This window comes from Mesocricetus auratus, unplaced genomic scaffold (genome assembly GCF_017639785.1).
Source record: "Mesocricetus auratus isolate SY011 unplaced genomic scaffold, BCM_Maur_2.0 Super-Scaffold_100707, whole genome shotgun sequence".
NCBI classification, from domain to species: domain Eukaryota; kingdom Metazoa; phylum Chordata; class Mammalia; order Rodentia; family Cricetidae; genus Mesocricetus; species Mesocricetus auratus.
In genome coordinates this window covers 3038546-3062783 of record NW_024429269.1, presented here as the reverse complement: position 1 = coordinate 3062783, position 24238 = coordinate 3038546, and the positions used below count along the sequence as shown (strand labels likewise).

Here is a 24238-nt window from a genome sequence, read left to right as displayed (position 1 = left end):
TGCCCATTGCTGTTAGCCAGAATGAGGATGAGGGACTGGAGAGAGCACTCAGTGTTTAAGGGCATTTGCTGCTCTCACAGAGGACCTGAATTCAGTTCCTACCACCCACATGGTGGCTCACAACCATCTACAACTCCAGTTCCAGGGGATCTGACTGCCTCTTCTGACATGTGATGCACATATGTACACTTAGGCACATACACATAAAATAAATATTAAAAAAGAATGAAGACAATTACTAATAAAACGTCAGTAGGCTGGCAGGAGCTTGGCTTTCTAGGAGTTAATGAGGAAGTAGCACAGGCCTCCAGAAGGTGGGGATTAAATGAGGTATCAGAAGGTGGCCAGTTTTCCGTAGGCACACTACTTCTCATGATCTCCCCAGCAAACATCGTGTTCATTTGGAGATGGAACAGACACAAACCAGTTGATAAGTTTCCTGTGAGTGGAGGATGAATATACAGCAAGCAACTGTCTGCAAAAGATGCAAATCAGATCAGGCTGGCAGATCTCTGCCTGGTACCCAGGCTTGGTTCAGTACCTGGTTCACTAATTTCAGGAGGTCTTTGGTACTCAGACAAAGGTCAAAACTTATCTCACTAGTTGGAATTTCTCCAAATCTGACCTCAACAATCCTCCAACATCTTGTCTTATTAAGATCCAACACAAACCTCTCTTCTGACCCAAATGGTTTCCTTGTTCACCCCTATAAACATCCATTGTAGCCTTGGTAAAAAGCCACTTCCCCTCTGAAGACTTCTCTTTCCATAGACCCAAATCTTACTCATCCACGAGGACTCTCCAGGTTCTCTCTTGCAGTATTTCTGATGTCTGAGTGAAGATCACTCGTGTGTGTGTGTGTGTGTGTGTGTGTGTGTGTGTGTGTGTGTACATTGGCACGAGGCCATACAAGACATAGGGTATCCTGTTTTATCACTCTCTGCCTTATTCCCTTGGGACAGGACCTCCCACTGTACCTGGAGCTAAGGTTGGAGGTAAGCCCCAGTGAACCTTCCATCTCCATCACTACTCCCCACCCACGCACTGGTTTACAGGTGTTCACACCTAGGATTATTAGGATTTAAACTGAGGGCTTCACACTTGTACAGCCCCAAATCCCACCCTTTGTACTATTTTCCCTCCTAGCTCTGGCATGATGGTAGTAACAACAGAAAAAGAGAAACTTGGTCCTGTGTCCCATTTGCTGTATACCCCTGACAAATACCTTTCCTGGCTTCTTATACTTCTGGAGTTGAGTAAGGAAATGAAAAACATTCCTTTAACCATGTTTAAGATTTATCTTTGTTTCATGTGTATGTGTGAGACTACACGAGTATATGTGTATCACATGTGTGCAGGAGACCACAGAGGCCAGAAGGCACTAGATCTCCTGGGACTAGAGTTACATGTAAGTCCCAGGGGTGCTGGAACTCAACTAGGGTCTTCTGGAGGAACAGTCAGTGCTTTTAACCTGTGAGCTATATCTACAGCCCCTAACATCCCTCCTCCTCCTCCTCCTCCTCCTCCTCCTTCTCTATCCTGTAGACCTTGATGTCCTGAAACTCACCATGTAGACTAGGCTAGCCTCAAGCTCACAGAGATCCACCTGCCAAGTACTGGAATTAAAACTGTGTGACACCATGCCAGCTAAAATTCCTTTTAAGATGAACCCCTGGGGTAAATCTCACTTAACAAACACTGAAACATTTGTTGACCACCAATACCCACAGGATGGAGTTGGGGGTTAAATATAAAGAGGCTGTATAGAGGAGAACAAAAGGCTCTATTCTGAAGGAGTGAGCAAAATCTAAGTGCAAACACTTTCTCGTGGGATTTACTGGATAAAATACCAGGGGCCAGTAGTGTCTCCCTACTCTGGGCCAGTGGCCAACTTCTTTCTCGGGACCCCATCCTGTTCCAGCATCCCACCCCTCACTCCTTGGTACCACAGTTGGTTCACAACGTGCAGGGCATTCCTTCTACTTAGAGATTTGTTGGTGTTGGCTCTGGGAGTTCAAGCCCGTAATCTCAGCGGTTCAGGAGGGTCACAAGTTCAAGACCTGCCTGGGCTACTTTAGGTGGCCAACTGAGTGAGAGATTGTCTCAAAATAATCTGTACGAGGAGAAAGGGGGTGCAGCTCAGTGGTGGAGGCCGCCATAGTAGGCACAAGATCTGGGTTCAATCGCACAAGATTTCAAGCGTCACTAGTCAGAAGCTGTGTTTGCTTTAGTCAGTATAGTGACCTGTTTGTCCCTCCATTACCCCTAACCCCGTGCGTGGTAACCTTGACTTCGGACCCCAAAGACTTGTCTGGATGTTGTAGGTACTGGCAGGCATCCGGAAGCGCGTTAAGAAGGCAACATAGATGCCGGGCGGTGGTGGCGCACGCCTTTAATCCCAGCACTCGGGAGGCAGAGACAGGTGGATCGCTGTGAGTTTGAGGCTGGGCTGGACCGACAGCCTCCAAAACAATACAGAGAAACCCTGTCTCGTAAAAAAAAAAAAAAAAAAAAGAAGGCAACATAGAACAGTGACCAGTCCTGAGTGATTTCTTTGATTAGCTTGGATGCCACGCCCTATTCTGAACACCTGACCTACAGCTTTAATCTGTGCGACATCTCTGTTAGGTAGTTACTGTCACTCGTCCAGGTTACATGTCATCTCTGGAATCCAGCAGAGAGAAGTCAAATGACTGGCCCATGATAACAAGTAGGTGGAGAAGCTGGCCATGGGATTCTGGCGTGCTCAGTCCTTTCGTTACAGGCACGAGAGAGTACTGCTGGGAAGGTTCCCCATCTCTTTCTCAGCCAGATGTGTCTAGTTCCTGGAGCTGCCTTAAAGGTGATTGGCAGAAGTGCTGTCCTTAGGAGAGGCGCGGATGCTGACTGAACTGGTTGGAGTGGTCAGTTTTTTGACCCTGAACTGCAACAAGAGGCGGGACAGAGAAGCAACAGGAGGTCGTGTCTGACTTGGGATCTCTTTTCTCAGTCCTGAATCTCAAGTTCGCTCACCTTCGAAGAAAGGGCAACGGGCGCCACTCTGACGGCTCAGGAGGCATGTTTACGTAGCCGGAATGCAGACATTCAGGGACCGAGGTCGATTCTGGGGCTCACGCGGTAAATTTAAGAGGTTCAGCCGGGCCGAGACCACAGGAAAGACGGAGCGGAGCGCGCAGCGTCTGCAGAAACAGCTCTGGCACCCGCGCCGCCCCGAGGCCCAGCGCGCCAAGCGGGCTGGAGCAGCGCCAGGTAGCGCAGGCCTCAGGGTGGGGAGGGGCGGGACTTGGCCACACCCCCAGCCCCACGTTTCTCTCCCGCCCATAGCGCGAGTCACGTGGGTGCGTGGGCGGGGCGGTCCCTCCAGAGGAGGCTCGCTGAAGGCCAGGGGCCTCTTCGGCTCGGCGACCGGGCGAGAGAAGGAATGGAGGGAGAGGAGGAGGCACGCGGGGCGGGGCCTGTCGTGGGGGGGCGGAGCCTGTTGCTAGGGTTGGCGCAGGAAACTGGGCTCAGGGGCCCGGCCTACTGACTGCGGGCTCTGGCTGCTTGTTTACTCCTGGCGGGGGAGCCGTAACCCGGTGTGGGGAGGGGGGAGCGGGAAAGCGAGTGCGAAAATGCGGCCCGGAGTTGCGCGCTGCGGGAGCGGAGCGAGCTGGGGCGGGGGGGGCTGCCGGGGGCTGGATAGGAGCTGGATGATAGGGCCCAGCGCAGTCTTAAAACGAATTCCTAGCGGCTGCACAGGAATTCTTCCACCCTTCCACCCTTCATACACACACAGTACTGTAGTCGGGGAAGGGTGCGTGCACAACGTTTTTTAGGCCCTGACTTTCTTAGATCCCTTAGGGTAGGGCTGTGGAGCGGTGTTCTAGAGTTGCAGTTCTAGGAGGTGGACACCCGCTGCGTGCTGTTGCAGAGTGGGGCTCTGCCACTTTTCTTAATCCAGGAAATGATTCATTTGCTCGTCCTCATGTAGTTCGAATGCCTGTATGTAGCCAGTAAACCCTTTGTCGTTTGTTCTAGGCAGTTCAGTCTCGCGCTTGGTTTTCTAATTTATAGGATGAGCCCGAGGGCTGCTCACACATCCTAAGTGCTCCACAGATAAAACTCGAAAAAAATTAGGGAACCCTGGGTAAATACCTTCCTCAACTGAGTTTCCCATCATCTGGAAAATACAAAGCACAGAGAAACTGTAGCACGCACGTCATTTGATACTGTTTTCATAACTACCATGTTTTATACCCGAGGACTTGAAACTCTTAAAGACACTAGTTGGTCTGAAGTCACAAGCCAGAAAACAACAACAAAAACCCCAAAGTAACAAGAGTAAACAGGAAGCCTTGACTCCCCAAAGGTGCTGACCCCATTGTGTGAGGATGTCTCTGATTTTGGGACATTACTCCTCTATTCCCTGGGGCTAGTTATTGAATATTTGTTATTATTTTAAATTGTGTGTGGGCTTGTGTATGGGTTGTGTGCATGTGAGCGCTGGTTCTGGTGGAGACCAGAGGTGTGAGATTTGCTGGAGCTCGCCTTTTAGTCTGTGGCAAACTGCCCTATGTGGGTGCGGGGAACTGAACTCTAGTCCTCTGCCAGAGCAGCAAGCCCTCTTAACCCCTGAGCCAGCTCTCCCTGTGGGTTTCATTGTCTTCATGATTGTAGCATCCTACCCTTTCTGGGATGCATCGCCAGAAGGTGGGACATTTTATCTCAGCAGTCAATTAGTCTTTCCCAGTGACCAACAGGAGGAGGTTGGGAGAGAAAGGCTGTTTTCTGCTAGAGTTGCTAAATTGAGATGTTGGAGTTGGGACTTGCCAACAAACCCAAGTATATGAAGGAAGTCCTTTGGGGGGAAGGGAGCTCTTTTGAGGCAGGAAAAATAAATGGAACTACTAATATAGAGCAAACAGACATGAGAAATTTGGAAAACTAAATCATTACAAGGTTGGCTAAACTTGGGCTCTCAAGGGCTGGACATGGGTCTGGATCCATATTAGAGTACTTAACTAGCATGCACAAGGCCCTGAGTTCAATCCCTGCCAGGCACATTCGATTTCTCAGTGAAGCCAACAAGTTTGCTCTTTTTGCTTAAGCTAGCATAAAGCGAGTTCCTCTTACTTATCTCTAAAAAGGAGTCTGACTAATAAGTTTGGCACAGGGTTTATTTTTCCCTCCGAGAATAATGGAAGTTGGGTGCTGGCCATAACTATCACTTCTTAAGTGTTCTACTTCCCGTAATGAGTCATGCCAAGTGTGTGTGTCCCATGGATGTGGGTTAGACAGTAAGAAGCAAGTTTAATTCTTCAGTATTACTGCCATTGCAAACAGGACACACTTCAACAAGCCCAAATTATGGACACAACACTTAACCCTGGGATACTGTAATTGTCTGAAATGTGAATAAAATATAAACTGGGATTCTAGTTTTTTTCATTTATGTATTTTGTTTATTTTTGTTTTTGTTTCTCTGTAGCTCTGACTGTCCTGGAACTCACTCTGTAGACCAGGCTGGCCCAGCAGAACTCAGATCTGCTTGCCTCTGTTTCCTGAGTGCTAGGATTAAAGGCAAGTGCCACCACTACCCTACCATTTATGTATTTTTTTAAAAGGTCTTGCTAAATAGCTTAGTCTGATGCTGACCTGTAATGTATGACCTTCGGCTTCAGCCTCCCCGGTATTGGAATTACAAGCACATGCCACCACACGTTCCTAAGGCTAAGGCCAAGTTTAGTTATTTATTATATTAGTCATTCATCTTATTTTATTGACACAGCCTCTCATGTTTCTCAGGTTGACCTTGAACTAGATTCACAACCAAGGATGATGACCTGCTTCCATCTCAAATGTGCTTCAGGTGGGCACTATCTTAGTTGGTTCTCTGGTGTTGGAGATCAAACCCAGGGCTTCATGGATGGTAGGCAAGCACTTTACCAGCGGAGCTCTGTCACCAGTCAAAGACAGGTTTGTGAGATGAGATTATTTGTTTTTTTTAGGGACATAAAAAAAAAAGAAAGATAAGATAGAGGAAGGAAGGAGTGAGTTTGATAACCATTATTAGTTGGTTATAGCTGAAGGATAGATAGGAGCAGGGACATTTATAATAACTAAATCTTAGACACCAAGCATTGAAAAAGGTGTCAGTACTCCATAAAGAGCATGGGTAGATGCTCTTTTTCTCATTCTTTGTTAGCAATGGCTATTCTGAGGGCCTGAGGGGCAAGGGGGGGGCTATGTGTACTCCTTGGAAGCACATGGGACAATCCACTAATCTGATATTGGCATGAAAGTTTAAAAGAGAAAACAAAGTTGAAACGATGACATTGGAGAGATGGCTCTGTGGTTTCAAGTACTTATTGTTCTTGCAAAGGACAGGGACTTGATTTCTAGTATCTCTGTGGTGGTTCACAACCAACCAGAACCTCATTTCTAGAGGATCTGACGTCAGTAGTTCACATTACATACATGCAGGCAAAATGGCCATACACATAAAATAAATAAATAATTCTGAAATGTACGAATTAATTTGAGCACCTGAGATGTCTAAAGTATAAATCCCTGTCTATTCTTGATTCCTCTTGGGTCTGAGCCCGGTGAAAGTTGAATGCTAGGTCCCTGAAAAGTTTATCTGCAGAAGGCAGGTCACCCCTGGAAGAGAGGGAGCAAGTGAGAAGAAAGGCTGGGGACAGCAGGAGAAAGGAAGGAAGGAAGAGAGGCAGAGAGAAACAGCAGATGTGGGAGTTTAATCTTGAGGCAAGGGATTTGGAAAGAGGGTTTTTGGAAGCGTTGTTGTGTGTTGTGCAATAGAACTGCTCCTTGGCTTCTTCCCATCAAAGAGTCATCGGAGAGGCTGGCCTCGATGGAGCTCACTTGGTAGAGTGCCTGCCTAATTGGCACTAAGCCCTGGGTTCTAGTTCTAGGCCTGCATAAAACAGGTGTGATGATGTCTGTAACATCAGCGTTCTGGTAAGTGAAGGCAGGTGCAGAATTTGAAGGCCATCCTTGGTTACATAGGGAATTGAAAGATAACCATGACCATGCATGAGACCTTGGGTAGCAATAGGGGTGGGAGTGAGGGGTGGACATGGTGGATCAGGAAATAAAAGCATTTGCCCAGCAAGTTTGACAACCTGAGGGGGGCAGTCCTGGACCCAGGGTGGACGGAGAGAACTGATTTGTGAGAATTGTCCTCTTACCTGTACACTCATGTGGTGGCACGTGTGTGTGCCTGAACACACATACACACACACACACACACACACACACACACACACACATAAAAAAATACAGACTTAAGAGAGAATGCAATAATGATATCTCATGGTCTTTTAAAGAAGGCCTCACATGTTTATTATTGCACCAACCAACTAGAGCAGATCAAAGAAAAACACACTTCAGATTCCCAAACACGTCAATCGTTGGAACAGTGGTGACATTTTCAGTGTGATGGGGTAAGGTGGGCATAACTGGTAAATTATGATTATTTTGTCAGCTCATGGGGACTCCTTATAGACCCAGCTTGCTTTTCCAGCGTCTGCTCTTGGAAGTGTACCTGGTTTTATCACCAGTTTCATCTGAGTCCATTGAGGAAATTCGCTCTTTTGTCTTGGCTTGAATCAGTCCTTTGCCTCAGAAACTCTTATGAGAGAAACCCTGGAATAGTTCAATGGAGCAATGTGGAGAAAATGAAGAACGGTGAAGCTCTCTTACCTGCAGAGCCATCTTCCGACTCCAGAAGGGATTCTATGCCAAGAGAACTGTGCTCTGTCATACCAAGACACATAAGAAGACATCAATAACTTGAAGTTACCAAGTGGTGGGTTTGCTTGTTGGAATTGGGCTAGCTGATGCCAAAGTAAATGGTAATAGTCATTTTCCAGCTTTTAGTGTTTGTTATAAGCTAGTTGGCTAGTGAGCCTTAGAGGTTGCCTTTGGGTGACTAGTCTTAGTCATGAGGTAAGTAGGAGCTACAGTGGGAAATAGGAGAGGTATAACACCTTACAGACATCTGGAGTGGACTGAAGTCCTCACCCCTACCCTGAAGCGCTAAAGCAGAGAATACATCGTTATTAGCTATTTCTCTTGTTCCCAGGAGGCACTGAAACAGCTCATTACACCAGGAGAGAGGGAGGGTTGGGATTTGGTAAATCAACAGTTTATAAGTGAGAACATTGTGAGATTGGCCATGCTGGAGACAAGCTTTGGAAAACTTGAGTGCTCCCAGGAGGGTAATACAAATGGGTAATTGAATAGGACTTTAATAATTCATAGGGCCTCTATCTCAATGTATTAGAAGGTTTGCTAAAGCAGGAAGTGGTTCAGTGTCTAATGAATTGCAGCTTAAGAGAATCAGTGTGGTGATGGCTATCTTAGGAGGCTAAGACTCAGCTTTCTGGGAAAATGTTTGACTCTAAAAACAACAAAAAACAAACAACAGGGACTGGAGAGATGGCTCAGTGGTTAAGAGTACATATTACTTTTCCAGAAGACCTGAGTTTAGTTCTCAACATCCACGTTGGTCAGCTCACAACTACCTGTAACTCTGACTCCAAGGGATCTGATGCCCTCTTCTGACCTCTTAGGGCACTACACACACACACACACACACACACACACACACACACACACACACACACACTTAAAAATAAAATAAAATCTTTAAATAAACAATATTAAAATAAGACCCAGTTTTCTTTATCTAAACTTTGAGTTTAAGTATAGACACTGTTATCTAAAACTTAGATTCTCCTTCAAATGTAATTTTCAAAGATTAAATAATTTTTTGGAAAAAGATTCTTCCCTTTTTGTGGCTCAGGATAAATTTCTTCAGGTGAGGCTCCACCCCTTAAAGGTTCTCCCACCTCTTATTATTTTCAAACTGGAACTCAGCCCTAGCATATCAGGTTTGGGAGATAAACCACTCCCCAAAACAATGCAATCACCTTAAAAATAAAACAAAACAAAACCATCTTGACCTAGGCATCTTGTTTTATGTTGTAATACTTCACACAGCTCTGACTTATTTCCCTTGTGGGTGAGAAAAGCTGCCCTAGGCCTCATTGAGGTCTTCTCTGAGAAGATTCTTCCTTCAGGGGATATAACAGAGAAACCCTTGGTGACACTGGGGAGCACACAGAGGCACTCAATAAGTTGAATTCAATCAGTGTTTTTGTTATGTGTTAACTTGCCTGTATCTGGGAGGCTCCTGGGTGACAGGCATCCAGATAGCCAGAAGACAGTGTGGAAAGCTTTCTGGTCTTCTATACCTCCCTAAGGACTTGATGTGCCTGGGAGCCACAGTTTAGCCATCTTCAAAATGGTCCTGTCCTGGGTCTTATCACTGTGCTTTCAAGGGCCGAGATAAACATACTGCCCTCTCGAGAAAGCAGCATGGTTGTCCAGAATGAATTTCCTGTGTCATAGAAACCACAGAAGCATAAAATGACAAAACCATATGTGCATATACAGCCTGCCTGGGCTTACACATCCTCTTCTACCCAGAGTTCTTAGACCTTGTGCTTATTATTATTTTTTTCTTTTTCCTCCTTCAGTGAGTGTGCATTCTTACTGAGATCCGGATGCAAAGATTAGAGGAAGTAGGCACAGAGCTGAGAGTTTATGCACCGGAGTGTCTCCAGCTCTGCATACGTGTGGGAGTTTGTCTGAGTGAAAGGGCATTGCACAGATCTATACCAGGTACTTCAGGGATACCCTTAAGCTTTGTACAGTCTCACAACCTATCAATCCTCTAGCAATGGAATGCAAAGCCTACTTCCTCCAGAAAAGCTTTAAGACAAGTAGATCAGAGAGAACTACCATTGGCCCCAGGTGAATTTGCAAACACTCTCTCTCTTGCACTTCTTAGAGAGAAAAATGTTCAGGATAGGTGCTGGGCTGGTGGTGTTTTTTATGTTTTTGTTTTTGTCCACTAAGATGTACTGTGACTTTTCTCAACTAGAGAAAAGCACTGAAAATGCTACAAATGCAAAAATAGCATATTATTCTTTCCATCTGACACTCACAGTCTGGTTTTGAGAGGACCACAAAGGAAGCTGTGTTAGAAGTGTGTATTGAAGAGGCAGTTGTGGCTCCTATTTCGACTAAGTTAGAAATGAAGCCCAAACAACTAAGCTGATAGATGCCCTCCCTGCCTTGGGGTAGCTAAATTCTGGAGGGGATTCAAGAAGTTAAAATTGTAGATTGCCTTGACTCATGAGTAACCCACACACACACCTTTTTTCATTTTCCTGTGCATGAAGTGTTCATGTGTATATGCGCATTTGTATGTGTTTTGGTATATGTGCACAGATGAATGCACATGAATGTGTGTGGACAGGTGTATGGAGGCATGAGGTTGAGGTTGGGTTGATCAGAAATTATCCCCCATCTCTGTTGCACTTTGTTCATTAATGCAAGGTCTCTCAATCAAGCCCAGAGCTAGCCAATATGGATAGTATTGCTAGCTGTCTTGTGCTTGGAAATCTCCTGTCGTTAACTCCAGAGGATGGAATTATGGGCAGGCCACCAATTCCACCTGGCATTCACATGGGTACTGAGGATCCAAATGCTAGCTTGCATGCTCACTGAGCCTGTTTTTAACCCCTGGACCATCTCCCCAGCCCATGAAAACCTTTTTGATGAATTAATCAGACCCTTGATTTCTGATTATTTAGTGGGTATCTACTGTATGCTAAACACTGTCCTAGAAGCTGAGGACACAAGACAAATAAAATCCTTGTGCTCATTGAAGTTGTAGCCAAACAGATGGAGACAGATTGTCAGGAGGTAATGAGTGCAAAGCCCAGAGACTACCAATGGAGTGGTGGTAGGTGCATTTTCAGATATGTTGGAAGGAAAATGTCTAGTGCGTTTGAACAGAGATGTAGTTAAATGCTAGATGTATACAGGAAGATCATTCCAGCCCTAAACAAGGAGTCTCAGATAGGCCGAGGGGGCTGGTTTAAGAAACAGCAATGGTGTCCTTGGGTAGGCCAGAACTGCTTGGGGCCAAGATCACATGGCCTTGTAGTGAGTGGATGGAGGAGCCCTTGGAGGTTTTGAGCAGAAGGATCTTTATATTTTCTGAGGTGTCACATAGACTACAGAGAGGCAACAGAGACAGGAGGAGGCAGGATCTGATTACAGATGTTCAGGTAGGAGAGGTGGTGGCTGGTTCGGGGAAGCTGTACTGGAAATAGGACATTAGGCAGATAGTGCCAATAGATTTTTTAAAAAATGTTTTACAGAGTTTGAGATCGGAAGGAAGGAAGGAAGGGAAGGGAAGGAAAGGAAAGAGAGAGGGGGGGAGGAAGGAAGGGAGGAAGAAAGGAAGAAAATGAGTTAAGGATATTTCCAAGGATGTGTGCTTGTTCCCAAAGAACTTGAAGAATGTTGTCATTTACTGAGGTGGGAGGAAGCAGATTTGTCAACGGCCATCAGAAGTCTGTTTTTGCATTTGGAACCCCAGAGGTTTAATGCTGGGATGCCAAGCAGAGAATTGGTGATAAGTGTTTAGTGCTCATAGCTGGGCGGTGGTGCACACGTCTTTGATCCCGGCACTTGGGAAGCAGAGGCAGGCAGATCTATGAATTCAAGGTCAGTCTGATCTACAGAGTAAGTTCCAGGTCAGCCAGGACTACAAAGAGAAACCCTGCCTTGAAAGAACAAAGAACAACAAACAAACAACAACAACAAAGACTTTGGAGTCCAGGAAATGAAGCCGTAGAGAAACCTCACACTGGGAGTTGCACCCAGCTTTAAATAAATGACTCCTCAAGAACCCGGGAGCCCATACAATATTTAAAGTGTGCTTTGAACTGAGGATCAGCTGGACCATAGAACACTGCTACTCTTTCCCCAGATCCAGCCTGCAGTTCATTCAGCAACAAATACTTACAGCACTGTACTGTACTGGGTATAAGGCATTGGCTGTGTCAAGGACAACGAGACTGTCCCATACATTTGTAGTCTTGTAGGAGGTAAAGGTCAAAGAGTGGAGATTTCAGCACAGTGAGGAGGGAGTAAGTTGAGGATGCCGGAACCATGGGAGAGACACCTCATCTTGCCTCAGAGGCCAGAGCAAGCATCTCAGAGAATATGTTCCTCCAACTTCCCAGCTTGGGGATGGGGAGGGAGAGCCATGTAGAGCAATGAGTGAGAACAGTATTTCAAGCAGAGGATACGGCAGAGGACAAAGGAAGACGTGTACTCTGGTGAGCGGCTGAGGGTGTCCGGGGTGCAATATGAGAGGGGTGCACAGACACACAGAGAGAGGCAGGTGAAGCTGGAGGCTCCCCAGGAGGGGCTGGTTCTATGAGTAGTGCTGGGACTGTATTAGAAAAGCTACAGGCAGCCTCTGGGGAGCTTCAGGTAGAGGAAAGGGCCAAGGGAAGGGTGGTTTGGAGAAGCTACACCTATAAGCGGTAGCATAAAGAGTCTGAGGAAGGTGGACATTTAAGACTTCTAGTGTATGACCTATAAGTGTGTCCATACAAAGTTAGTGAGGGGAGGGGAAGAACAAGGCTGAGGTGCTTTACTTAATCTCAGCTGATGAGGGATACTTTAATGGAAAGGAGGTCTGAGGTGCCAGCATTTTAGTAGGGAGCCAGAGACTGGAAGAAAGGAAGCTTGACAGGCCAAAGATGAGACAGCCCTCCAGGAAGGGCAAGTCCTTTAACATGGAGGAAGTAGGTAGGAGAACAGGACTACAAACCCAAGATGACAGTCTTTCCAAGCACACTCTGCTTGGCATGTTGCATGTTGTGTGTATTCGGGAACGTGCTTCATGCTAGGTGTCTGTGTGTTTGGACCAGCTGTTTGAGAAGGGATGTTCTGAGTTGGGGCTAATTTGCAGAACTCTGGAATGTACACCATGTGTACTGCCTGTGGTAAAGAGGGATTTGTGTCTAACATATGCTGGGAGAGGACATATGTCCCCAAACAGCCTGTGATTCCAAGAAGAGATTTCAAACCAGAACAAGTTATGGGCTCTGTTCATATTCAGGGAGTATGGGTTCGCTTTGCACACAGTGGGGGCATATGTTTTGTCAACTGAATTAGCATTTCAGCTTTATTGAAACTCAGTCATTTTAGGAAGCATATGTTTGGTTAAAAGTTTAAATGAGATAGTTTAAGAAAAATAAATTCAAGCTGGGAATTTAGAGCAGTGGTAGAATGCTTGCCAATAGGCAGAAAGCCATGGGGTCAATCTCTAGTATTGCAAAAATAAATTAGTAAGCAAACAAATAGCCAGTAACGGTGGTACATACCTTGTAATCCCAGTACTGAGGATGCAGAGGCAGGTGGATTTCTATGAGTTCAAGGCCAGACAGGGCTATAGAGAGACCCTGCTTTTTTTTTTTAGTAAATAAATAAAAATTATAAAAAAGAAAAAAGGGCAGGAGATGTAGTTCAGTTGGGAAAGTGATTGCCTGGTATACATGAAGCCCAGGTTGGTCCCCAGTGCCACATAAACTGGGTGTGTTGGCACATGCCTGTAACATCAGCCTTTGAGAAGATGAAGAAAGAGAATTAGCAGTTTCTTCTTAGTTATCTAACAAGTTCAAGGTAAGCCTGGGCTACGCAACCCTATCTCAAAAACAAAAAACAAAACAAAAACAGAAACAAAACAACACCACAATAAAACAAAACCCAACGCCAGATACTCTCATTTTTTTATGAGGCCTAGCAGTCTAAATCCTGTGGTGAGTTCATATTCTGGCTGGGGACCTACTCTGTGCACAGAACTTTCATTTAGCTCCACAAGCATTTCTGGAGCCCAGGCTTTACTGTGAAGACTCATTTCCCTTTCCTCTCAGTCACCTTAGTCCCTGGACTGCATTTAACACTTAATTATAGGTTTTTTTTTTTGTATTGCTCCTCAATTGTTTGTGAGCAGTACTAGTCTGCCCCTCAAAGAGGCCGAGTGTTCCTTGGGGGCAGGGACTGTTGATCTAGAAAGGCATGAGAGGGGTGAATATACAGGAAGCATTTGAGGACAACTGGAAACAAGAATGGAAAGCCATGCATGGATTGTTGGTTCCTTTACTAATATACAATTGCAATCTACATTTTCATGTTAAGGGAAGGCTTTGTGTATTAAAGTCATTGATGTGAGTCCCTACAATGTTCTGTTCTTTTTAATTCGAAACCGAAGTCTTTCCTGAGGTTGAGAATTAAAAGGGAGAAGCAGTTTTGGATGAATCACACCCTAGCAGGATTGTCCTAGAGCAGGCACTACAAGCATTTCAGACTAGTTAATTCATCCATGGGAAGCGGTCTTGTACACAGCCGTACACTGGTAGCATCCTTGACCTTCAGCAGCTTAGATACCAGTAGGAAACAGCTCTCAGACTGTTATGACTCCAGATATTATTAAGTGTCCCTGGGGACAAAAATCACCCCTAATTGTGAACCATCTCCTATAGGAATTTTGATTCCAGTTGGATAATTTTATTTCAACAAGTAGTTGGAGGCAGGTGAAGGGACACGCTAGTTTTTAAATTTTATTTATTTATTTATTTATTTATTTATTTATTTATTTATTTATGGTGTGCGCAGGTCTAAGGATAACTTGCTGGACAACTCCACCTCTCCTGCCACCTTGCAGCATGCTGGGGCTCAGGTTTGGCCACACTGTTAGTGCCTAGGTCATAGCAAATAAAAATTGCATATCTTGGGAACTGGAGAGAGATGGCTCAGTGGGTAACAGTGTGGCCAAACCTGAGCACTATCTCTAGTTACTCGGCTTTATCAAATAGATCAGAGTTGAACCAGATGAAGATGCTGGTTCTAGGATCACACGTGACTCCCCAAACTGTACCAACACTCCACTGAGCCGCAATTTCAAAATGTTTTAAAACCTTTTTTTTTTTGAGAAGGGAGGGGATTACTCTTTTACTCATTAAATTTGTTTGACTGTAAACACACACACACACACACACACACACACACACACACACACACACACACACACACACACACACACACGCCCCTCTCCACCGTCCTTGGTCTTATCTAGGAAAAACACAGAACTACACAATGGAACAGCTTCGATTCTCCCTGTTACAAATTATCCAAAAGCTAGAGCCTAACGGTGCCAAAAAGCAACCGGTATTGTTTACACAAGGGTTGAAGGCTAATAGTTAACTTTCTCCCATTTAATTCTAGAAACAGTAAACACCGCCTCGCATTACAGCTCCAAACGAATAAATGTCATAAAAACCGGGGAAGAAAACTCTTGGTCCAAAGCAAAATGGAAAGGTTGGGTTTTCAAGCTCTTCCGCCCTCGCGCGCCGCCCCCGGTTACCCGGCCTCGGGTCCCTGTCGCCCTCGCCAAACTGCTGTCCCTGGCGCCCAGAGCTTCTGGCTTCCTTTCCCGCCCTGGGCGCGCTGGAAAAACAACAGCCAGAAACTTTGGCTGGGCTTGCAGTTCAGTGGGGGGGGGGGGGAGAAAAAGCAAAAAAAAAAAAGGGGGTGTCAGATACTCTAGTTCGGTTCCGGACCCAGCTGAACGTTCCGATTTAGGGGTGGGGGCTGGGGGAGGGGGGGTCACAACTCGGTCAGGTTCAAGTGCGCATGTGTGAGAGGAGTCGCTCCAGCATTTATTGAGCGCCCACTGTGTACAGTCAGCCAGGGTTTGTGGAGCGCGCGCGCGCGGCCGGGGTTGGGGGCGCGCGGGTCGTGCGCGCGCGTGGCCGGGGGTGTGTCCCCGCGTCTAGCTGGCTGGCTCGCGGGCGGACTGGCTGCGAGCGGCTCGGTGCGCTCCCTTCCCGGGCGGGGGAATCCGGGCCGGGTTGTGGCCGCGGCCGCGTACGTGAGCGCAGTGTCCCGGAGAGGGAGGGCAGGCCGGCCAGGTGGGCGCGAAGGCGGCGGCGGCGGGAGGCGGCGCAGTGCAGGGGCCGCGCCGGTGGCGGGCAGGGCCGCGGCCGCTGCAGGGAGCCGAGCTGTCCGGGCCAGTGGCCGGCCGAGGTGAGCTGCGCGCGGGACCTCGCGGGGGCTGCAACCCGGGATTGGGGACGGCATCGGGCTGGGGGCCCAGGAGGCTCGTGCGGCCCGGGCGGGACCGGGGCTGCTGCGGCGGTGGCCGGGTGGGGGTGGCCGCTCGCTTTCTCGCGCGTCGCCTTGTTTATGTTGCGGGTCCTCCGGCCGGATCTTCCTCCCAACTTTGAGCAGTGGCCGGGAGTGGCCTCGCGGGCCCACACTGACCTGTTAACCTGCCCCTTTTCCGACTGGGCCGTCAGCCCGGCGCTCCGCGCGCCCCTGCCCTCTCCAGATCCACAGAGAGCCGTGCTGCGGGACATGGCCTCGCGACACACCCTCTCTCAACCCCCTGCTTGCGGCCCCCTTCGCCGCCCCCTTGGCTCTAAGCCTGCTGGGCTCACCCCGGGTCTCTTCTTGGCCGTGGCACTGTGGGCCTCTGGAGTGGCCGATGGGGGCCTAGAAAGGGAGTTTGTCATGGACAGACAATTCCGAGGCAGGGTTCCCTTCCTGCCTGGGAGTTAAGGCTCTGCTCCGCGTCTTCACTTTCGGGCCCACTTGGAGGTCTACCTGCCAGCAATCCTGCGCGAGCCCTGTTTTCCATCCCTCCCTTTCCTGTGGTTTTGGAGGACTTCCACCAGGCATGGGTTCCCATGATGCCAGGCCATGGCACAGGGACTATCTCCAGCCCTTCACTGCTTTTTTGACTCTCCCTGAATAGAAGGGTGTAAAGTGGGGCAGTTGGTTTCAAAGTGGGCGATCAACAGGTCTTGTAGCTTGGGGACACCCTCCTAAGGGGATGTGTAAATAGAGGTTCTTGCTTTGGAAGAATGAAACAGAAGGACATTGGTTAGCCCACAGGTACTTCTGAGAACCTACTCTGTTCTCTTTCTACTGCCAAGACTTCTGGGCGATGCTTACAGGCACGTGAGAAGTCGAAAGCCTCAGGAAGCTACAAGAGAAATGATTTAAGAGCTCAAGTTTAAATTAATATGCTATGGCGGCAAAGTTAATATAAACGTTGGGGCACAGGGAGCATGGCAGTTAAAGGTGGGGAAGGGCCCTCGGCACACATTTTAAATAATTTCCACCTGTAGACAATTCCCTGGCAAGATTCAGAAGTCAGAAGGAAGCATTCACAGGTGACAAGCTTGATAAAGGATGTCCAGTGGCTTGGTTGTTCCCGTGAGTAAGGCAACAGAAGATGCACAAATAATTCTCTCCAGGGCTTATAATCTCTTGGAGGATACAGAAAGACTTGAGCATGTGAAATAAGATTCCAGATGGGGCACAGTTAGTTGTCAAAATGCCAGGTGCAGAAATGGGTGCTGTTGGAGGTCAGGGGACAGTGCTATGTACAGGGATTGCTAAGCCTGTGTTATGTCCTTGCATGATGAGACTCTGGAGATGGGACATAATAAATGTGGGGAATGAATATGGGTTTCTCTAGAGACTAGGAGATGGCCTTGGCCCTCTTGGAATGTTTCCTGAACAGTAAGAGATAAAGATAGAGAGGAACAATGACTGAGATTGTGAAAGTCCTAGAAAGTCAGACTAAGGCATTAGACTTTTATCCTGGGTGTACTGGGGAGACATTAGGCCAGGGGGTGATGTAACTAGGGTATTTGTAGAGATTTTTGAATTTGATGTTAGGAGGCAGACCAGTGAGTAGCCTGTTGCACTTTTGGAGTGCTGTGGGTTTGGACTTGGTTTTATTGGAAGACTTTACTGTTGAAATATTCTGTTGACAGGGGCAGGGTGGAGAGATGTGAATAGGAATTCATTCCTGGAGGAAGCTGATCACACACCAGGGCCTTGGAGTTGCCGTAGTTGGTAATCGGAATCGGAAATGTGTATTTTGTAGAGAAGGTAATTGACACTTGGGCTCTAGAGAAGTCTCTGTGTTCGCCAGGTTGTCCAGATGTAGGGATGTATGTGCTAGCAACCGTGGTTCTGATAGGTGGGAACCCTGGAGGGTAGTGTAGGGGGAAACTCAGGGAGTTGTCTTGGTCATAGGGGCAGCAGAGAATTCACTTGGGACCGAGGGCCTGACCCTCAGCACTTCTGTTTTGCCCTCCTCTCACTTGACATCACCTGCATCTGGCCCCGAGCATGGAGGAGCAACTCTGGGGAGTGGGCTTCCAGGAGCATGGGGTCATTTGTTACAACCCTGAGGGTGGGGCTAGAGGTTGGAGGGAAGTGCAGTGGGCTTTGCTAAGGGAGTAAGTTACTAGGCTTTGATGCTCGCTGAACTTTACTCTTTACAGAGATATGAAGGTAAGTCTCCTGCGCTGTTTGTGCAGGGGGAGGGACAAACAGCAAGACAACCTAAGGGAGACAGAGGAATGTGGGGCCTCTTGTAGGGCCTGGCTCATCCTAGTCCCATCCAGTTACTCCTTCCCAGGATTCTAGTGACAAGACTGGCTCTCTTTTTTTCCTGAGCTCTAAATTCGGCTTTCTTTTTGCAAGAGCAACTTAGGGTGATTTGCTGAACAAATTCCCCAAGCTTCAACTTGCAACATCTGAATTTGAAGGGTGATTGCAAAAGGTTGTGGAGTGAGCTGGGATGGTCATTTCGGTTGCTTGTTTCTCTTGAGACTCAGGATCAGCGAACTGAGGGGAAGAGGGCCTCGAGGGATAGGGATGGAGTCGTAAGGGTCACTCCCATTCTTTCTTACCTTCATTTCCTTCTGTCCTTTGGTCCCTCCCCTCCCCGTCTCTCATCTCTCCTTTTTCTTACCCCTTTCTCATTCTCCCCCCTTTTTTTGTTCCTTCCCTCTCTCTGTCCATTCATCTCTCCAATCCCTTATTCTGTGTAACTCAGGAGCCTTGAGTTCACTGCAGTCCTGCTGTGGCAGGCCTGAGCTGTGACAGATATTTTTTTTCTTATAGTGATTATCCTCTAGCAGACAGAGGTTTCGTTCTTTGGTTTATCGTAGGGCAGGGTTTATACACAGTTGTGACCATGACCTACGTTAAGAGAGTTGAGGGCTGACGAGATGCCTCGGTGGGTAAGGGTGCTTGCCATCAAGCCTGGTAACCTGACTTGATTCCCAGAATTCACATGGTGGAAGGAGAGAGCCAACTCCTGCAAGCGCAGGCACTGATACCCTCTCTCTCAGTGTAAAATAATGAGAAGAACCTTACATCATGACTTTATGTACCTAATCATGTATGTCAAAATCAAATTTCAGTTTGTGAAGTCTTAACCGCTTTTCTTGGTGCAACCTTGGACTTTTTTTCTTCTTATTGTCTATTGTGTTACTTTTCACTAAAAATGCTCTTGTTTCCCACCAAGTTGATCCAGCCACTCTCTGGTGGATCATAATAGACTCACAGTTTGAAATGCACCGGGAGACTTTCACATTCCTCAAGTATTTATGAAGCTGCCTGTGTGCAGAGCTTCACCTCCCTGGGCTGCAAGTCCAATGAAGAGGTGGGATTTATGGCCTGGAGAGATAAGATACACCTTGGAGAAGAAGCAAAGCGGAGTGTTAAATGCCAAGATGGAAAATTAGTACTCAAAGGGCTAGAGAAGTGGGCAGGGGTTTTGAGGAGTCAAACATGACTGCTTCCCCATGTTGAGGGGCTGTCTGCTGAATACAAAAGAAAGACTTTAGAGTCCCCAGTCCTGGTCTCAGTGTCCCTGGTCCTTTGAAGCAGTCACTCAACATCTTTGCAGAGGCCTATAGGCATTTGGGACCTCAGGTTTCAAGACCGTGAATGTCAAGACAGGGAGCCTGGGATCTATGCCATGGACTGTGACTGGCCACCAGAAGGTTCTGGTAAGGGTGTGACATGGAATCTGGGATATTGGTGTGCAGTGAATTTGTGTTATGCAAATCAGAGACTGCTCCTGAGGAAGATGGAGTCTGAAAATATTTTTATGTGATCAGAATTATATTTTTTAATTCATTTTTTATATGTTGAGTGTTTTGTCTGCATGTATGTAGTGTGTTCGTGAGGGCCAGAAGATGTCAGGTCCCCTACCATGGAGTTAGGTCTGTGAATCTCCATGTGACTGCTGGGACTAGAACCTGGGTCCTCTGTAAGAGCAGCAAGTGCTCTTAACCATTGAGCAAATTGTATTGTATATTCCCTCTCTCTCTCTCTCTCTCTCTCTCTCTCTCTCTCTCTCTCTCTCTCTCTCTCTCGTTTTTTTCTTTGTTTTGAGACAGGGTTTTTCTGTGTAGTCCTAGCTGTCCTGGAACTCACTTTGTAGACCAGGCTGGCCTCAAACTCACAGATCCACCTGCCTCTGCCTCCTGAGTGCTGGGATTAAAAGCATGTGCCACAGCTGCTAGAATGGTATTCTTTAAAACAAACTTCCACTGGTTGATTTAGGAGAGACTTGTTTCTAGGAATGCCAGGGTTTCCTCAGCATCTTCACTGTAAGTTTCTGGTTCTCATGCCTAGGACCCCGACATATCATCTAAGGATGATATCTGGTGACGATCACTTGGTGAGCAGTGAGTAAGTCACAACTCTCCAGTGCCATGAGACACTGGCTTCTCGGGTGCTGTGTCTGTGAGACAGTACTAAGGGGAAGTAAGAAGGGTCAAGCCATCTCTCTCTGGTTTCCTTATCCCTGGGCCAGCCCAGGATTCAGGGAGGCTACAAAACAGTTGGTTTAATAGAGGTGACTCCAGAAATACTAGTCGGATTTGGTGACCAGCAGAAGTTCAGGTTTTTGTAGTCTAGAACATTCTGGTTTACTCTGAAGAATCCATAGTCACCTGTGATGCAGAGGCCTTCCCACATGAGCAGCAGGTAGGAGGTGCTGACCTTGTTTCTGTATAGGTAGGACAAAATTCAATTATTTAAAAAATACTGTTTCAATAGCATAAAAAACAAAGACGTTAGAAGCTAGACTTGGTGGTTTATATCTATAACCTTAGCACTTAGAAAGGTGAGGTAGGAGAATTATAAACTTTGATGCCAGCCTGAGCTACAATAGACTTTGGGGGTGGGGAGGAGTTGTTTTGTTAACTATATTCTACTGAGAAAATATATCTGTAGGATGAAGGGGTAGCCATAATCAGCTGAGTCCTATTAAATTAAATCTATTTCTTGTTTTATACGATGACTGAGGGGCAGAATCTATACCATATTTTTGGCTTTGGTAAACATCCTTAAAATTTATTTTTATTTTTTCAAATCGGCACATAAGGTGTTAGATATCATCATGCCTTTTTTTAGCAAAGTGTGTTTTTTGTCCTTCCCCCATCTCCTCACCCCTGCTACCCCACTCTCCCTTTGTAGCATCCTCAGGCTCCAGAATTATTCTCCTCTTTTATGTCCCGTGTGTCTGTCCTCTTACCTCCCCTTTCCATTTTTCCTCTCCACCCGATGTTACCATCTCTGGGCTTTTCTGGATTTTTAGGCTCTATTAGTAAAGTATTTAACACTTTTTAAAAAGGCATATTGTTCATATTAAATCATAGGTGGCAAATTGTGGTGGGCTGGGTGGCATTATTAATTTAGTTTGACAATCACATGCAGAAACTTAATTGTTGGCACCGAGTCAGCCTCGAGGGAGGTCTGAAAGTAAAAGCTATGTGACTCTGCTTTTGATGGCTTCAACATTTTTCCAATGTTGGGGGGTGTTGATGTTTATCCAGCCTAAGAGTCACAGAAGTGGAAGGGACTGCGCATTTCACAGTAAACCATGGTTCAGAACCCTCTAGAACAAGGATGATTTAGAAAGGAATTCAGTAGTGAATAAATAAATGTCAAGAGTGACTTTAAACATTTTGAACTGTGGGTTGGCAAGATGGCTTAGAGGGAAAGACACTTGCTCCAGCCTAGCGAGTGTGACCAAGGACCCACGTGAAGGAGAGAACTGACTTCACAGCGTTGTCCTTCGATCCATGCGCAGGCCATGGCGCACACGGGTGACCCACCAGTCATGCATATACGGGGTAACACTGCTTAGAAAATGAGAACAAAATTGAACTGTGATTATTGAGATGTTTGTGCAATTGTGATTGGAAATTCCTCTTCTGAGGGTATAGCTGAGATCATAGCCAAAATGTAGATGATGTTTTATGCCCAGATTACCCAGAGATTGAAGAATATATATAGTGAAAAATTACCTCGTTACATGGCCCAAGATAGCCTCTGCCTCCTAAGTGATGGGATTACAGGCATGTGCAATTGTAATGAGTTTTGTGATGATGGAATACTACAAGGTTATGAAGAGTTATGTTTAGTGATAGTTTAAAAATCTAAGTGCTGTTTCTACCCAAAGGTTCATTTATGAGATGAACTCAGATGTCTAATAAAAAGCAGTGGGCAGAAGACAAGGGATGTGACATGCACTCATGACACTAATACCGACACACACTGATTCTGCCTCTAAAGGTGATGGGCTCTAAGGCCGCCTCTGACTCCAAAGACTGGGTGAGCAGATTGCAGTTCAGCATGTGGAAGGTTTCTCCAGCTGGTAGGCTGTCCAGCAGTGGACACAACTGCCGGTGTAGTAGTGAGTGTCCTATTGTTGGGCGCATTCAAGTAGGATTCAAGCTGTCGATTGAAAGGAGGAACCAGACTGATCTTTGGAGCCCGTTTTGATTTCCAGTTATTCTGTGACTTGTCGCACCTGAAAGAGGACATGGGATAGTGGCTGTACCACCAGAGTCAGTATCACCACGTATGTTTCAAGGAAAGTTTCCACTCTTGCTTTTTCAGTACTGGGGATGGAACCTGGGACCTCCCGTAAAGACTAGCACAGGGCCGCTGAGCCACATCCCCTCCTCGTTCTAGCATTATGAGATGGGTTAGGACTTAATTTGTGGCTGTTGAAATTGAATTTGGTCCTCGAAAGAGGCAAGGACAGTGGGGGAGATGGCAAACCATAATGAGCACTCCACCCTCTACTCTGTTGATTTTTTTTGTTTATTTTTTGAGTGTGTCTGGTGTGTGTATGCATGTTGGCATGTATATGGGCATGTGTGTAAGCATGTATCTAGAGACCAGAAGAGGCCATCCGGTGTCTTCTTAGCCATTCTCCACATTAGCTAGTTATTGAGGCAGGGTCTCTTACAGGGCCCAGAGCTCACTGACTCTGTCTGGCTAGTCTAGCTAGTGAGTTTGCCTTAGTGCTAGAATTATATAGGTGGCTAGTATGGTTGCCCAGATTTTATGTGGGTCTGAACCCCTGCCCTTAAGACAAGTTCTTTATCCACTGAGCTCTCTTTTCAGCTTCTGTTTTTTTTTTTTCTTTTTAAGACAAGGTCTTGCTGTGAAGCTTTGGTTGACATGGAGGTCATTATGTAGACTCACTGAAATTCAACTGCCTTTGCCTCCTCCGTGCTGGAATTAAAGGCGTGGGACACCATACCTGGCTTCCTTTTCTTTTCTGAGAGATCTCTCACATGACTGGACTCACACTACCTTCTCACCTCCTTTTAAGAAGTACAGATATGAGCCACAAGCTCTAGTTTTGGACATTTTGGGGGTGACTTTTGCCGTTGTTGGTACTGCTTGGGCAACCTTGCAACAGAGCACTCTCAACTCCTTCGGACCTGTAGTGGTTGATCTTGTCTTCCAGGACTATCACCAGCTGATTTCTGTCTCCTTGCAGTTTATGCTCCTATTTTGGCATTTGAAAAACCATTATTTGACAAGAAGTGCTCTGCCCCTATGGGTGTGGTAATTTGGGAACACAACAACCCAGGTCCTGGCTGGCAGTTGAGACTTGTGGAGAATGATCAGGAAGAGTTTGGTTGTGCAGACCTGGAACAGAAATCTTTGTACTCTTGTTTGTTTTTGTTCTGACATGGGGTCTTCGTGTGTGTTTTTGATGGCTTTGAACTTGTGTCCCTCTTGTGTCTGTCTTCTGAGTTCTGGGCTTACAGGTGTGGACCGACCTGAGCCTGGCTGTTGCTCATGTGAGATGATGGTGCAGCTCTCCTTTATTTCCATGTTGCTGTACTTTATGTGGTGTCTCTACTTGTCTAGCTGCTGGAAATTGGTTCTTTGGTTTACATTTGTGGGTATGGAGAAAAGCTAGACTAACATGCAATTTTTTGTGTGTGATGTTGGGGATGGAACTCAAGGCTGTATACATATTAGATAAGGGCTACATTCTTACGTTCTTAGGCCTAGGTGTGTGTGTGTGTGTGAGAGAGAGAGGGGGGAGAGTTAGGTGTGTGTGTGTGTGTGTGGGAGAGGAGAGAGGGAGCCGGCTAGGGGTGTGTGTGTGTGTGTGTGTGTGTGTGTGTGTGTGTGAGAGAGAGAGAGAGAGAGAGAGAGAGACATAGACAGA

The 24238-nt window shown here is 46.6% G+C and overlaps 1 protein-coding gene across 2 annotated transcripts in view; it reads left to right on the top strand.

The window, feature by feature from the left end:
- The first annotated feature begins 3098 nt into the window (after positions 1 to 3098).
- Znf395 (zinc finger protein 395) overlaps positions 3099 to 24238 on the top strand; it is a 52633-nt gene continuing 31493 nt past the window's right edge. Inside the window, exon 1 of one of the 2 annotated variants that reach the window (XM_040740599.1) lies at positions 3099 to 3249. The gene's annotated coding sequence lies outside the window, so the exon portion shown is untranslated. Of the gene's footprint in view, positions 3250 to 15679; positions 15961 to 24238 lie in introns of those variants that run through there. The other variant, XM_040740598.1, reaches the window with a different exon arrangement.